We start from the raw sequence: 15,602 nt of genomic DNA on the forward strand, positions 1-15,602 counted from the left end.
GATTGTGCTGTTGTGGTTAGCGCAGCTCATCATCATCGTCATCAATCGTATTTATTGAGCGCTTACTATGTGCAGAGCACTGTACTAAGCGCTTGGGAAGTACAAATTGGCAACATATAGAGACAGTCCCTACCCAACAGTGGGCTCACAGTCTAAAAGGGGGAGACAGAGAACAAAACCAGACATACTAACAAAATAAAATAAATAGAATAGATATGTACAAGTAAAATAAATAAATAAATAGAGTAATAAATATGTACAAACATATATACATATATACAGGTGCTGTGGGGAAGGGAAGGAGGTAAGAAGGGGGATGGAGAGGGGGACGAGGGAGAGAGGAAGGAAGGGGCTCAGTCTGGGAAGGCCTCCTGGAGGAGGTGAGCTCTCAATAGGGCCTTGAAGGGAGGAAGAGAGCTAGCTTGGCAGATGGGCAGAGGGAGGGCATTCCAGGCCCGGGGGATGACGTGGGCCGGGGGTCGATGGCAGGACAGGCGAGAACGAGGTACGGTGAGGAGATTAGCGGCGGAGGAGCAGAGGGTGCGGGGTGGGTTGCCCTCCCTCATCCCGGCCAGGCCTTTGCCCGCTGGGCTCAGGAGTGCAGCGAGCGAGTAGGCGGCCATGAGTACAGCTTGCTACAGAGGCCAGTCAGGTGAAAGGTTTTTACGTGCCGAACCCTTTCATAGCCAAAGTGACTACATAGCCCAGCGCCACCCCGGGGAAGCAGTGGATTTCCGCTTTTGTTGGCCATGTCAGTCCCAGGTTTCAGGGTTCCTGCTGAACCTGTACATCTCACAGATTGCCTTAGTTGCTTTTTTCCTCGGAAACCTTCCCCTCTGATGTCCCTACCCTAGGAGGAAGAACCGGAACTAGAGCACAAGTCTCTCGAATACCACAATGGTGCTTATCCCCTGGACCAACAGCAGGGCTGCGTCAAACTAATGATATTTGGTCAGCGACCAGGAGCTCCTCAGTGCAAAGATTAAATTGCAAGTAGATTTGTTAGTCAGTGCAAAGCAACCTCTGCTAAGAGTTGTGAGCCTGAATTCTAGAGCAGACCTAAATAATTGCTAATAGATTTGAAATGCTGTAGAAGTGGACCAAATATTTATTATAAGGCTGTTATCATCACTTAATGTATCTTATTAAGGCTAATATCTTAAACATACTCAAGATCTCTTGGCCTAACTTGGCTAATTCCTGTGGTGGTAAATTTCTTTTTAAATAAACTGATACTTAATTAAGATTGATCATCTTTAAATATGAATTATTATTCAGCCCTGGCAGGAGCTAATGCTGTTTGGTCAGTTGTACCAGTCTTTGCGTGAAGAGGGGCAAAGTCCTAAGCACTAAGCAACAGAAGTTTTCTTGCCTGGAAAAGATATTGATTGAGTATAAATAAGGCAAATTAAATATGAATTTTTTTAAAAATTGCATAATTTACTTGTTAATTTTTCATAATATTTAAGTGCTTACCATGTGTCAGGCACTGTACTAAGTGCTGTGGTAGAATCAAGCTAATCAGGTTGGACAAAGTCTCTGTCCCATATGGGGCTCACAGTTTTAATCCTCATTTTACAGGTGAGGTAACTGAGGCACGTAGAAGTGACTTGCCTGAGATCACACAGCAGACATATGACACATGCTCTATCACTAGGCCATGCTGCTTCTCGATTAATGATTAACAATTAATGATCAAAATCACTAGGCCATGCTGCTTCTTAATTAATGATTAATGATCAATCAATCAAGAAATTTACCTCTTTTAACCAGTAGATAAGGGAACTGCTACTAGTCCATTTCAGTAGCAGTTCAGCTCAGGCTGAAAAGCATTAGATTGTGATTAAGCAAACCTCCTTTGAACAGTCAGTCAGTGGTATTTCTTGACCGTCTACTGGGTGTAAGGCCTTGTGATAAGTACTTGGGAGAGTGTGTGGGAAGCCAAAGACATGGCCTCTAGCCTTTAAGGATTTATAATGTAATGAGGGAGGCAGGTAGACATAAATTATTTCTGAACAGTGGAATCAGGAGGGAGAAAATCATACAAGAGGTAGTATCAATGAGATGGAATTACATAGCTGATTAATTGAATATACATACACACAAGTGCCAAGGACAGGGAAAATGTAAAAATAATGAGTGACCTAAAGTGTTGGGAGTTAATTGAGGAAGGCCTGTCAGCGGAGAAATGCTTAGTAGTAAGCACTTAGCAAAGACCATAAAAAAACAAAAATGGGATTTTTGGAGGGCTTTACTTCCCCTATGGACACTGGCATCTGCTTCATTCATTCACTCATTCAGTCATATTTATTGAGTACTTACTATGTGCAAAGCACTGTACTAAGTGCTTGGGAGACTACAACTGATAACTAATGACCAGACTTGTTAGGCAGTCTGTGCTGGGCCTCTAATTCTACTTGATTGATTTAGACATTTATTAAGCCTTTATTATGTGCTAAGCACTGGGGTAGGTCAGACAGAGTCTTGATCCTAAGGCAATCGAGGCTTTCAGCGAAGGGGGCCACAATTACAAAAGCTTAAACTGCCATCAGCCAGAATGTTAGGGTCCCAGGAGTGGCCTCTGAGACATGACTGGTTGGAAGTGGCTCCAGAAATACTCGTCCTCACTGGTTGGGGCAGGGGAGCCCCCACAAATGTCAGATTGCTCAAAGAGAGATTGCCTGGTGCACATTTAAGTTCAAGTAAAGAGCGGGGATTCTTCCGAGTTAGGAATCAAACGTTTGGTTGCTCTTTTTAACACTGGCTGATTAGCGACTCCCCACTCAGGGTCACACCTGGAGAGTTTCCAGTACTTTACCAGTCTCGGCTACGGGAGGGAGAGTCAAGCAGAGGAATGCCCATTCCATTCCCAGCTTGGCCATTGCTAGCGAGTGGAAGGCAATCCGCTACAAGTCAAAAGCCACCCGTGCTGGGCAGCAGCGGCACGGGAGAGATTCGAAGGCAGAGACTCGAGTTTAATGCGCAGAAGGAGGCAGTGGTAAACCCCTTCCATATTTTTACCAAGAAAACACTATGGATACACTACCAGCATGGTTGCAAATGGAGAGCGGGGCGTTCTGGATATACTACCAGAATGATGGCATATGGAGAGCGGGGCCTTCTGGGAGAGATGTGTCTGTGGTGTCTATGTGGGTCAAAAATGACTTGACGGCATAAGACAAGACAAAATTAGTGTCTTCTCCCTCTCTAGACTGTAAGCTTGTTTTGGGCAGGGAACGTATCTGCCAACTCTGTTGTATTTTACTCTACCAATCACTTGGTCCAATGCTCTGCACACAGTGAGAGCTCAATAAATACCACTGCTGGATTGATTGCTCCTATGGGGGGGAAACATGTCTGCTAATTCTGTTATATTGTACTCTCCCAACCACATAATATAGTGCTCTGCCCCCAGTAAGTGCTCAGTTAGTACTATCACTAAACTTCTGCCTCCCATATGTAAAACAGAGATGTTGAGAAACTGCCTCTAAGCTGTTTAAGTGAGAACAGATTGTACATACATGGGGACTAGTTTTTGCTAATATAAGTAGCTCTAATTTTTGAACTGGAATATAACCCATGCTGTAGTACAGTTGTAAACTTTAATAAGTAAATAAGCCTTTTATTTGAAATTCAGAAAGCACAGGAATCTTTTTCAAATTTAAAAGTAATCAGTACAACGAGTAGTATTATTTCACCAAGGTAATCAGAAACATGAAGCAAGCTTAAACCAGATATTCAGCAGCAAACTGAGTTGAAAATTAAGACCATTTTGTAGACAGTTGGCACCAAAAAAAACCTGATTTTGACTGAAGAGACCAGAAAATTAAGGCACACACAACTTTTCTCTTTTTCTCTTCATTTGGCTTGTGTAGTTGGGGTCTTAGTACCTGACATAACCTTTAATAGCAACAATGGTGACCAAAGGTCATAATAACAGACATTCTTTTGCCTGTGTTTTGTAATGGTTGTATTCAGGAGATTTTGTTCCTGTTATTTTACATACTGTCTATTCTTTAGAGAATCCTAAATGTTGCCTCTTTAGAAAAAGCTCAGTAGGAGTTGGAGCTGCCAAAGTAGTTTGCCACTACCCTGATCACAGGTTGTTATTATTTCTGACATTTGTTAATCACTTACCTCATGAAAAGCACTATACCAAGCCCTGGGGACAGGTCCAAGAATATTATTTCCGTCAAGCAGCCAGCCTGACCCCTCCGCAGGGGCTCTCACAAACTCATATAGTGGACACATAGGGAAAGAAATAATGGGGCAGGAAAACCTAAAGCCACAAAAGCAGCAGTTTATTGCTATTGAAGGGGGAATGGGCTTGGCTCTGGGCAGGGTCACTCTTGCCCCAGCAGGCTCACTTGTGACAGTTGGGGAGACAGGCTTTGGCCTGCTCATCTCCTAAGTGTGGGGAGACCGGGGGATAATGGGAAAGGTGCTGCATGTAGACCCTAAAGCTCTGATGGGGGAGGAGGGAAGATGCCACCCTGTCAAGCCTGAAGCCAGTGAGGAAATAATAAAGACAATTAGTTATTTGCTAAGTGCTTACAATGTGCCATGCACTGTACTAATAATAATGATGGTATTTGTTAAGCGCTAACTATGTGCAAAGCACTATTCTAAGCATGGGGGGGATACAAGGTGATCAGGTTGTCCCATGTGGGGCTCACAGTCTTCATCCCCATTTTACAGATGAGGTAACTGAGGCACAGAGAAGTTAAGTGATTTGCCCAAAGTCACACAGCTGACAATTGGCGGAGCAGGATTAGAACCCCTGACCTCTGACACCCAAGCCCGTGGTCTTTCCACTGAGCCACGCTTAGTAATAACTGAGGTGTTTGTTACGTGCTTAAGTGCCAATCACTGTTCTAAGCACTGGGGTATATACAAGATAATCGGATTGGACACAGTCTCTGTCCCACTTAGGGCTCACAGTCTCAATCCCCATTTTACAGATGAAGGAACTGAGGCACAGACAAGTTAAGTGACTTGCCCAAGGTCATACAGCAGACAAGTGGCAGAGCTCAGATTAGAGCCCAGTCATTCTTACTCCCAGGTCCGCTCTCAATCCACTAGTTGTCACCTGTCATCCAGGGACGGGTTCGAGGATCAGCATGGCGAGAGAGAGAGACCGAGATCAAAAGCGTGCTGAGATAGGTATAAGGTAATTGTGTCAAACACAATTCCATTCCCTCATTGGGTTCACAGTCTAAATAGAAGAGAGAACAGGAAGATAAAAGAATATACCCAACTCTTTTAGGTTGTGAGGGTTGCCTCTTTTTTAAATTTTTATTTTTTGAAAAGGTATTTAAGTGCTTACTCTGTGCCAGGCACTCTCCTAAGCACTGGGGTAGATACAAGATAATTGATTTGGACACAGTCCATGTCCCACATAAGGCTCACAGTCTTAATCCCCTTTATACAGGTGAAGTACCCGAGGCACAGAGAAGTGAAGTGACCTACCCAAGGTCACTCTGCAGAAAAGTGGCAGAGCCAGAATTAGAACTCAGGTCTTCTGACTCCCAAGCTCATGCAGCATTAGGCCATGCTGTTCTGTGGTAGTTGCCTCCAGACTGAGCCCCCTCCTTCCTCTCCCCCACACTGAGCTCCTTCTTCCTCTCCCCCTCCTCCCCCTCCCCATCCCCCCACCTTACCTCCTTCCCCTCCCCACAGCACCTGTATATATGTTTGTACATATTTATTCTCTATTTATTTATTTTACTTGTACATATTTATTCTATTTATTTTATTTTGTTAATATGTTTTGTTGTCTGTCTCCCCCTTCTAGACTGTGAGCCCGCTGTTGGGTAGGGATCGTCTCTATATGTTGCCAACTTGTACTTCCCAAGCGCTTAGTACAGTGCTCTGCACACAGTAAGCGCTCAATAAATACGATTGAATGAATGAATGAATGAATCTGAAACTTGTGTTGGACTACCCAGCCGTTCTGGTACTGCACAGTCAGTTCCTTCTGTAACCCGCCACAGGATGCGTCTGAACGGGCCCACGTTGACAGAACGCCCTCTGAGACCCTATCCGCCTTCTAATTCGTTACCACAGAATTGAGTGTAATTGTTTTAGAAAAAGTGTACAATTCCTTGAGAGAGATAAATTACATAATCAGGCTGAAGACTGGACTTTTCCCCTCACTGTAAGACTCAACCTTTTATGAGTAAATAACAGTTGGAGTGAAGTGCCACAGTCCCATGAGGTGATGTTCTCTTGTAGTTGATGAAGACTGAGCCTTGACTCTCTGGAAAAGTTTATTTATACTAATAATTGTGGTATTTGTTAAGTGCTTACTAGCTGCCGAGCATTGTTGTAAGCATTGGGGTAGATACAGAATAATCGGGTTGGTCTTGGTCCCTGTCCCACATGGGGCTCGCAATCTTAATCCCGATTTCTCAAAGGAGGGAATTGAGTCACAGAGAAGTGAAGTGACTTGCCCAGGTTCACACAATAGAAAAGTGACGGGGTCAGGTTAGACCCAGTTCCTTCTGACTCTCAGGCCACTTTCCTCTTTCCTCTTTCCACTAGGCCATAGTGCTTCCCATGATTCTCAAAAAAAAAGATAAAATAAAAACGTAATCTCATCTAGGGGACAGGAAACAGTTTACCCGTTAAGGCACTCCAGCAGGTATGCTAAAGGAAGCCACTGACTATTTATTTTTCATGCATTTAGATTTTGAACTACAAACTAATATCTGGCCAGTGGGTTCAATGGATCCCCGTGGGGATTCAAAGCAAGAACTTTGTGGGGTTTTTTGGTGGTTGTTTTTTTTTTTATTATTTGTTTTTCCACTAATGACAATGCTCTCCTGGATAATGATTCAAGATTTGAACCTTTTTTCAGGGCCTTTTGTGAGAGACTTCAATTCCACACTTATTAAAAGAACTCATTTCTAATGACACAATGTCAAAATCATAGAGCAGATCAAGCTCAAAATAAGTGGGCTTACTGAGGCTTGGGGCTGGGGCCTTCCAAACCTGACTTTTGGGAGGTTGTCAGGGTGAGAAGTCCTCGACAGCTTGGTGTGTGTTGCTTTCTGCCTCTGATAAACCCTTGGTACCACCTGTTGCCTACCTAAGCCCTTGAATTTTTTTTTTTAAATAAATCTCCACCCCCACCTTACTGAAGACTCATTTCCTCCAAGAGGCGTTCCCTACGGCTTCATTTCCTCTTCTCCCTCTCCCTTCCGGGTTGCCCTTGCACTTGAATTTTCTCCCTCTTTTTTTTTTTTTGACCCTATCCTTCAGCCCCATGGTACTAATGTACGTATATGTAATTGATTTATATTCATGACTATCTCCCCCTCTAAACTCTAAGTTCATTGTGGGCAGGGAAGAGTCCTCCAACTCTTGTTATATTGTACTTTCCCAAGAGCTTATACAGTTCTCTGCATTCAGTAAGCACTCATCAATATGGTAGATTGATTGATTGCTCTCGTTTTAAAGCACTCCACCACCTTGTCTCCTCCTACTTTACCTCGCTACTCTCGTCTACAACCCAGCCCACACACTTCACTCCTTTACTGTTAACCTCCTTACTGTGCCTCTGTCTTGCTGCCAACCCCTGGTCCACATCCTGCCTCTGGCTTGAAACGCCCTCCCTCCTCAAATCCGACAACCAATTACTCTTCCCCTCTTCAAAGCCTTAGTGAAGGCACATCTCCTCCAAAAGGACTTCCCAGATGAGGCCCCCTGTGACCTTCCTTTTCTCCCATTCCCTTCTGCATCACTCTGACTTGCTCCCTTTGTTCTTCCCCCATCCCAGCCCCTTAACAAGGTAAAATAGCTTGTTGGTACAATCACCATCTGTAGAGTAGCAATTCCCTATTATATTGCTTTTTTTATAGAGCTCTTTTCACCTAGTGCTGTGGAATTTTGATGCTGGTATTCTAAGCGGCACCGTCTTTAAGAAAATGTTACAAAGTTTACCTTGGGTTTAAACGCCATCTTCCCCTTCCCTTTCATCCTTGAATTATCAGCTGTCAGTCTGCGGAAAAAAGAACGGATGATTGGAAATAGCATTGCAAGGAGGGGATGAAAGGTGCACATAAGGAAATGAGAGGAGCAGTGTCAGTGTCACAAGTGAAGACCTTGAAGTTAAGAATGAGAAATTATGAAAATTGACAGCCATAATAAGAGGGAATAAGGTCATTGTTAGTTTTCTGAGTTGGGACCATCTTGCTAAATTAATTTAGAATGAGGAACATCTCCACCACCAAACAAGACAGTCAGAAGAAGTAAGAGTTTAGAGAACCTGATCAAGACTTAGAGGAGAACTTTGCATAAACGTTTTGAAAAGCAACACAGTTTGGATTGACCATGTCTGATACAGAATTTCCAGACACAGCAGTTGTCAGCAATAATATTTTTTCTCTAAATATTTCACTTGAAGAAGGGATGTGAAAGGTAAAGCTAGAATTTAAACTTCATCAGAAAATATAAATAAACCATAAACCAGAAAGCCAGCCCCTTGCCTCCATCTTTCCCACAAGGATTGATGATTCATGACAGAACAAAGCAGCCCTCCGCTGTCAGTTTCAGGGTCAGAGAGCTTCAAACAGCCTTAGATTTTGAATCTATCTCTTCAAGGTTAATCTATCAGTCACATTTATTGAATGCTTTCTGTGTGCAGAACATGGTACTGAGGCAGTGGTATTTATTGAGCACTTAGTGTGTGCAGAGTTGAGTTGGTAGACACAATCTCTGCTCTCAAGGAGCTTACAGTCAGGTTGGGGAAATGGACTTGAAAATATATTACAGATAGGGGAAATGGCAGAGTATGTACACAAGTGTTCTGGCCTTTGGGGCGAGTAGCAACGTGCTTAAGGGGTACTGATGCAAGTGCATATATAGCGCAGAAGTGAGGGCAGATAGGGTGGGGAAATGTCAGAGTTGGCCTCTTGGATGAGATATGGCTTTTAGTGGGGCTTTGAAGGTAGGGAGAATTGTGGTCTCTTATGGGCCTGATATCCAGAATTCAAGAGAATTCTGGGATCTAGGCTTCGCCCAGAACAGCCCCTATGAAATGTGGCAAAACAGAACCCTTGCCTAATGGGAAATAAACCTTCTCCTTTCCTTCCTCGCAACTTCCTTGTCAGGCTCCAACAGGAAGGCTGATTGATTGTTTTGAAATCACAGCTCTGACCAGAGATTGATTGCTGTAGTGCAGTGCTCCTCAATCCGACAGTCATGGCATCAGGAAAAGAATATGATTTTGGCAGATGGCTTTGTGAACCTTGAGGTGAATCAGGAACCCCAACGAGAAGATGGGATACTAAAAAAAAATCACTTGATGAGTGAGGTTTATAATAGCAGGTATGGAAAAGAAAGGGTGGAATTTTTGAGAAATTGAGTTGTTGGATAACATTCTTTATTTTCAGAAGAAAGATGAGCCCAAGGTTACATAAGAAGGCAGGGAAAGGGTATTTCTGACAGTGATAAGGAAAGGAAGGAAAGAGGTTACTTCACAATAATCTGTGTCATCATCTCAAATATTAAGTTAGCATCTTTTAAGGTAACATCTCCTACAGGAGGCCTTCCTCGAATAAACCGTCTTTTCCCCAGCTTGCTCTGCTTTCTGTGTCGTCCATGCACTTGGATGTGTGACCTTTTGACATTTGATATTCACACCATCCCCAGCCCCACAGCACTTATGTACATATCTTTAAATATTATACATTATTTATATTGATGTCTCTCTTCCCCCTAGACTGTTAAGTCATTATGGGCAGGGAACATGCCTGCTAATTCTGTTGTAAAAGGCTCTTCCAAGCACTTAATACAGTGCTCCACACATATTAAGCACTCAGTAAATACCATTGATTGATTGATATTAGGTAGCCACAATCTCCACTTGTGTTGCCTTTCAATACAAATTATATTTAATACAAAGTTAGAATTTTAAAAATGCATGTTACTGAAATTGTTGACTTCAACTTGGCAGGATCCTTTTACTATCAATTTGCCACCACCCTGTTTCTTCTTTTCAGACAGGAACATGGTCACTGATGTCTAGGCTTGAAATTATACCAGGATCTAAGTTTTAGGAAGAGGTGTTGGGTTGAGCAGTTCTCAGGGTAATTTACCAACCTTCAGGGAAAGGAAATGCAAGACCTGTGATCACCTGTTCAGCTGACACAGTGAAAGTGTGTATTTTGATCTAGGTAGGAGATGCGTAAAAACGTTCCACTCCCACTGTAATCGTTTTCCTGTTGATAACATCTGCAGTTTGTCTTGCTAGGTACCTGGTTTTTGAATAAGCTTTAGGAATGGTATCTCGAGGATTCTAATTGCACAGTGACAAAGTGTTGCTTTGCATTCAGTCCTAATAGTTGAAATTACTATTTAATTCAACCCTGAAGACAAATATGGAACTATTGTGATGATAGCTGGCCATTGTGTTGTGCATTAAAACAGTATTATTATTAACTCATTAATATTTTTGAAGTGCCAGTGTAATTATGCAAAACAGCTCTCTGATCTTTGTATTGTAAAGGAAATTTAGGAAGCTGTCAAGTTAAACATACAGCGGGATTTGTCCTTGAAACATGTTAAGGAATTTTTGCTGTTCCTCTAGAATAGAGAAAAAACCTGAGCGACAGGAAAAATAAGTGGATTTTGAAAATTATAGTGTATGGAAAAGTTACATTATAGTGATAAAAATAATTTAGATATACATAATGCATTTCTAAAAATAAATAGCATTTAGAATGATCTTGTATTCATGGTATATGACTCCTCTTCCCCTGTCATTTCCCCAGCTACTGTGCTTCTGGCTCGATATTCAAACTGGGTTTGAGAACATTATGTGGGACAGGGTTTAAGTTGGTTAAATTCAGATATACAGTATCATTGTTCTATTTTCATATGTGTCCATCCATAAAATACCAGTCTCGATGCTCCGGTTGGTTGAATGGACACAAACCTTGATCAAGGACTGGTTCTCAAGGGAGGTGGGGGAAAAAACCTCAAGTCCGTGTAGTCCCCAAATATCCCAAAACAACAACGGGCTGTATCTCAATCCTGACTCTGAGTACCCTACCGATAGGGGTGTGCACGTGATCAGAGATGGCTCAGACCCAGACAGAATTTCTCCAGTTGAAGGAACCACAAAATCATTTTACTCTTAACATCAAGGACGCAGTGTTGGAAATCTGTAGTCCTCTCTGCAGCTACAAGTGGGGTGAATTGCCTGTTGGGGAGAATTAGACAAAACGATAACCTCTTCTCCACTGAGCTTGAATGACAACTTAGAATCATATATGCTTTTCAGTGCTTTGCAAATGAATTTGCCCACATTTGCTGTGGTAGCAGTGAATTCCATATACATGCTTTAATAGCTTCAGCAAATTGAAGCACCGTTTGAGCATCTTCCTAATCAAACTTTTTACTGAAACAGTGTGGCTTGGAACAGTGGAAAGGGCACAGGCTTGGGAGTTAGAGGGTCTGGGTTCTATTCCCAGCTCCACCACTTGTCTACTGTATGACCTTGGGCATCTCATTTATCTTCTGTGCCTCAGTTACCTCATCTGTAAAATGGGAATTAAATCCTCCTCCCTCTAACTTAGATTGTGAGGCTCTCGTGGGACAGGGACTGTCTCTGTCCTATTATTTCATTCATTCAGTCGTATTTATTGAGTGCTACTGTGTGCAGAGCACTGTACTAAGTGTTTAGAAGGTACAATTCAGCAGTAGAGACAATCCCTGCCCACACTGGGTTTACAGTATACAATGGGGGAGACAGACATCAAAAGAAGTAAACAGGCATCAATATAAATAAATAGAATTATAGGTAAATACACGTATACACAAGTGCTGTGGGACGGGAAGGTGTGGGAAGAGTACTTACTCCAGCACTTAGTACAGTACCTGGCACATAGTAAGTGCTTAATAAATACCATTAAAAGTATCTCTCATCCAAAGCAACAGACCTTAGAGTCTCTTTGATGTTCTCAGTTCCACCTGCCTGAGGGGAGTTAGTTATTTGTGAAAGTTTATAGAGCTGCACATGGTATAATTGTCGTCTCATGCTGTCGATTCATTTCCAACCCATAGCGACTCCGTGGACACAGCTCTCCCAGGATGCCCCACCTCCATCTGCAGTTGTTCTGCTAGTGTATCCATAGAGCTTTCTTGTTAAAAATACAGATGTGATTTATCACTGCCTTCTTCCACGCAGTAAACTTGAGTATTCACCCTTGACTCTCCCCCATGCTGCTGCTGCCCGGCACAGGTGAGTTTTGACTTGTAGCAGATTGCCTTCCACTCGCTAGCCACTGTCCAAACTAGGAATGGAATGGGTATACCTCTGCTTGACTCTCCATCTCATAGCCAAGACTAGTAAAATACTGGAAACTCTCCAGGTATGATCCTGAGACAGTGATACAAGGTGAAAAGGTTTTACAGATGAGGTAAAACTGAGGCACAGAGAAGTTAAGTGACTTGCCCAAAGTCACAGAGCTGACATAGTGGCGGAGCCGGTATTAGAACCCATTACTTTTAACTCTCAAGCCCATGCTCTTTTCCACTAAGCCAACACTGCTTCTCTGCTGCTTCTATCACCTTCCTGTTTGCAACTCAAAATTGAAACCTAATGGCCTATTGGGAAATAAGCCATTGCTTTATTTGACCTATTCTTTTTAGGTTACATTCATTCTGACTTTTATTAACTGTATCCTGCTTCCATTATTCCCTCTTATGACGCTTCATTTGAATATAGCTATCTATTTAAATAGTGCTTTTCTTAGATTTCTGAACCTATTTATGCTGACCAGTTTTCTCTCCACACAAACCGCTTTCGTGAGGTATCGTTCTTTAATTCAAGCCGGAGATGGTTATTATTACCTTGGTTAATGGAAAAGAGAAATCTGAATAAAATAAAATGGGACATGTCTGTGCTTAATATTTAGTTGCGTAGGGTTCTCATTTATTGGGATCATTTTTCCATAAAGCTTCCATTTTGCTAAAGTGGAAAAAAGCTCACCTGCCTTAATAATTCTGCAGACATTTCTCACAGCTGTCTTCAGAGTTATGACCCGGCAAATAAAACACTAACCTATTAGCAGATTTCCATTATGCGAAAGATGGCATTTTATTCAAAGTTAGTCATTTGGGTACTGTAAATTTTCTACCTAGAGGGAATATGCTGAGTTTGATCACATCTACCCATTTGCATTACATGGTTAGTTTTAACAAATTGAACTTTGAGTCCATAATTTATTATCCTATTTCCTGTTGGTAGTCCAGCTGTTGTTTAAAACATCATTCGCCAGAGGTGTGCAAACTGGAAGGTCAGTTGATAGTATAGAATATGGAGTCATTATTCTAGAAAGGGATATCTTTAAGGGTCTAATTATCTTGAGTTTGGCAAGAATTCAGAAAATCTATAAAATTTGTGCTTTAAATAGCATAACTGAGTAAAGCTATACTCTATTTGGCTTTTGTCTGTACCATTTAGTCTGTTCTGCAGTCAGCACACTTTTCTATCAGGTCAAACAGAATTGGAGGTATGGAGAGTCACAAAATTATATGCATTGCCTTTGACATGAATGAATTTTTGAAAGCTGGCATTTTCCAGGCTTGGGGAAGGCTGAGCCTGCTGGAGATTGTGGACCTATGAATAGTTGTGTAATTGAGAAATTGCCCTCTGGCAAGTCATTAACCCTCTTTATGCCTTTAAAAAGGGGGAAGAACAATTGCCCTTGGATATTATTTTTTAAAATGTCTTGGTGACCTTGGAAGATACCTGCCTTAACAGTAACAACTATTACTTTTGAACAATGTAAGTTCTATAATGTTTTACTATTGTAAGAGTTTTTCCCTCACATAAATAACTTCACGAAATTTAGACCGCTTTAGAAGAAAGCCAGTAAAAGTGTTTTTTGCTCTCTAGAAAGACAACATTTACAATATATAGCACACTTCTGATAATCATCACACAGCTCACTCCATGCATGAAACCTCAGTGATTGACATCTCACTCTTTTCAGCTGCCCATTGCTGATTGGAATGAACCAATTCCTTCCCTTCTACCAAAACATCTTCAGTATTCACTCTTTCCCACACAACCAAATCTTTAAACTACTGGAATCCAGAGTGAAATTCTCTGCTCCGGGGCCCTCAGAGGTTTTGTACGAAACCCCTTTCCTAACCTCTACTCCTGCTTCCTTTCCTTATGTCATACTCACCTGCCACCTCCCTGGATTCCCCACACTCATCTTCTCTACCTAGTTTTGTAAGATTTATATTTTTATTCTATAGCTCCAACATGTGAGCTTTGCTGCTGCTGCTGCTGCCCCTTCCATCTTTCTAGCCTCTTCCATGCCCAGCTTTCCCTGACTTCAGGGACTGTGGAATTGGAGGACCAGTCAATCAGACTTACTGAACGTTTACTGGGTGCAGAGTACTGTACTAAGCGCTTAGGAGAGTACAGTGTAACAGAGTTGGTCAGGTACCCTGCCCACAGCAAGCTTACAGTCTAGAGCACAGTCCGGGACAGGATGAAGGGATCAGAAGCAGAGTGGGTTCTAATCCCAGCTCCACCGCTTGTCTGCTGGGTGACCTTGGGCAAGTCACTTCACTTCTCTGTGCCTCAGTTCCCTCATCTGTAAAGTGGGGATTGAGAACGTGAGCCCTGTGTGGGACAGGGACTGTGTCCAACCCAATTTTCTTGTATCTACCCCAGTGCTTAGTACAGTGCCTGGCACATAGTAAGTGCCTAACAAATGCCATGATGATTATTACTATTATTTTTATTATTAAGGGAGACTGAGCAGCAGAAAGCCAGGGTAACAGAGAGCCTCAACTTTCTCCCTCATGCTCCCAGCCCTCTTCCATCACACAATGCGCTATATCCGAGTTTAACCCTGTGCCTCCCCACCAACCTTTCTCAGCTGCAAGAAGACGGTAGGGCCTGGAGGTTGCAGTGGCAGTAAAGTCCTTTGTGTTTGGCTTCCCTGCCAGATTGGCAGCTCAGGTCTGCCTCATAATGCTTAGTCCAGTGCTCTGCACACAGTAAGCGCTCAATAAATACGATTGATTGAATAAATGAATAACCCGTTCTCTCTCAACCGGTTCTGTCTCCCTCATTCCCTTTTCCCCTCCGTTGGTTGATCTTTGGCTAGTTTCTTTTGCTTATTCCTGTGGCTCCCGATACCTCAGACAGTTCATTAATATATTGCTCAATTTAAAATATTATTGAATTAATTTTTTCCCTGCACATACTCACCTTTAGTTGCCTAGTTGAATCAATTGACCAGTCCATGAAGAATCATCTAGTCTTTTCATTGTCACCATCAAGATATATATATATATATATATATATATATATATATATATACACACACATAATATTATAGCCATTCAATAATGAAGGATAATGAGCAGTGGTATTTTGGATACTAATATGATATGATGTTATGATCTTTTTTCAGGTGATTTTGGGAGGGCTATTGGATGTTGCCATTGAATTCTTGGTTAATGTGCAGTCTAAAAACCATTAGTATACCTTTTCTTGAAAACGTATAAGTGAAATGTGAAAAGATAGTTTATTCCTTTTTTGAGGATTAATTTGAAGCTGTTATTTCTAG

At 42.1% G+C, this 15,602-nt stretch overlaps 1 protein-coding gene and 1 non-coding gene across 5 annotated transcripts in view; one reads left to right on the forward strand and one right to left on the reverse strand.

The window, feature by feature from the left end:
• ADARB1 (adenosine deaminase RNA specific B1) overlaps window positions 1–15,602 on the forward strand; it is a 219,952-nt gene that overhangs the window by 105,098 nt on the left and 99,252 nt on the right. The gene's annotated exons all lie outside the window — the stretch shown is intronic.
• On the reverse strand, window positions 12,258–12,395 carry LOC119931045. The gene has a single exon (XR_005451913.1). It is a non-coding gene; the product is annotated as a small nucleolar RNA SNORA7 (small nucleolar RNA).

The sequence above is a fragment of the Tachyglossus aculeatus genome, chromosome 7, assembly GCF_015852505.1.
Source record: "Tachyglossus aculeatus isolate mTacAcu1 chromosome 7, mTacAcu1.pri, whole genome shotgun sequence".
In the NCBI taxonomy this organism is placed as follows: Eukaryota; Metazoa; Chordata; class Mammalia; order Monotremata; family Tachyglossidae; genus Tachyglossus; species Tachyglossus aculeatus.